The sequence below is a fragment of the Pithys albifrons genome, chromosome 4 (genome assembly GCF_047495875.1).
Source record: "Pithys albifrons albifrons isolate INPA30051 chromosome 4, PitAlb_v1, whole genome shotgun sequence".
Lineage (NCBI taxonomy): Eukaryota > Metazoa > Chordata > Aves > Passeriformes > Thamnophilidae > Pithys > Pithys albifrons.
In genome coordinates this window covers 1,933,092-1,934,896 of record NC_092461.1, presented here as the reverse complement: position 1 = coordinate 1,934,896, position 1,805 = coordinate 1,933,092, and positions in this window count along the sequence as shown.

The following is a 1,805-nucleotide window of genomic DNA, read 5'->3' as shown; positions in this document are numbered from 1 at the left end:
TGCCCCTGTTTTGGTTGGCTGGGTTTTTTTCTCTTTAACTATTGGCTAAGCCTCCTTTTTGTTACATTTGATATTAAGATTTCAGTATATTCCTACAGCTAGAAACTCCTCAGAAGTGCTGCTTTAACCCTTCTCTGAACTCTGAAGTATTAACTCTGCTATTCTTTGGACTGTATTCAGTGTCTTTCACCTCAAAGTTTTACAAAGCAATTCATAAGCTTGAGTTAGATTATTTTCCTTGGCTAGAGGAAATTTAAGCTAAAGTGATAATTATTTAGAAGCACTGCCTCCAGTTTTGAAAGGAACCTTTCCAGAGGAAAGGTTCTACTAGCACAGATCACTATTATATACTTAAATACTCAAAATATTTAAAATAGAAACAATGAAAAATTCTGGTAAGACTTTCTTGAGCACTACATTGTTCTTCTTGAATAGGAGTTCAGGTGTTCATTTAGTCTGACTCCAAGGGCCTTAAAAAAAGTACTCCTACTGCTTTGAGAGTTTCTTTCACCCCCATGTAGGTCTGAACCAATAAAAGCATTACTGTGGGGAAGATCCACTGCTTTCCCCTAACCCTGTCATACCTGTGAACAGTTCAAGGTGTGGATCCTGAAGATGTGCTTTGTTCTTGAAAAGCCAACTCATTACTCCTGGTACTGGTTTGAAAAATGCTGCCTTCATTCTAAGAATAACAGGCTCTAAAATATAAACAAAATATCCATGATGCTTTTAAAAATAAAGTACCAATCAGGCAATGTCATCACACTCCCCCAAAGAACGACAATCCTTCAAGAAAACTGTTAGGGAATATTTTTTTCCTTTTAGCCCAGCTGTCTAAAATTTAGTTCAGAGGTGAAAGTGGAATAGTGAATCTGTACCTCTTGCAGCCCAGTGAACAAGGCCAGGTGAAAAGGCAGGACAAGGTACATAATATTGCCATCCTCTTATCCCCAGAACCTCTGGAGATCATGTGGTACCAAAGCTGCTACTTGGAACAGGCCAACACAGAGCTGCTTGTTGGCCTTCATGAGGTTCCTGTCAGCCCATCTTTCTTCAAGAATAAACCTTTAGACCTGTAATTTCCACCTTCTTGCTTTAATAAATAGTTCTAAAGTCAGAGGCAGGAAAGACACTTCTTTGCCAAAGGGAAACAACACGCCAGGATTCAAGATGTTTTTCAGCAAGTGGAATATTATATTAGATTTCTTCCTGCAAGTTTTTCAGACAGTATTCTGGTGCCTTACAGATTTTTCTACTCTTCTCCCTAAACTACCACCAGATCTATTTTCACCAATGCTTTCATCAAGCTCAGGTCAAGCTACTTGATTATGGCCAATTTTCTGATTTGGAAACAGGACAGATTAGATCTGCCCAAGTGGTCATGAGCCATTCTCCCTCTGAAACAGCAACAGAGCTAATAAACCTTACAGAGCCACCACGCTGACAGCCAGGGGCATTATTTGTCCACATTAAACTATTTTTAAGTCCAGCTAAAAGGGCTATTTTAAAGTCCAGCTTAACAGTTGCTAATATAAACTCAGGCACTTCTAGATCTTGCTTTGTCATGTGCCTGGTAACAGCATAATGCAGGAAGAACAGAGATCCTACAAGCAGCCTGCTCAGCTACAAGAGGGCTGATAGTTTAGAGCTTCTGGAAAATAGTGGGATGGCACTTGAAGTTGTGTCTGCCTAATTTCATCTTGGTGAGATGCCTCAGCAGTGTAACATGGGTTACCACATAACTCCTAGAGACAGGTAATCTCTCTTCACTAAAAATTTCTGATGTTTCTCTCTCCCCAACTTGC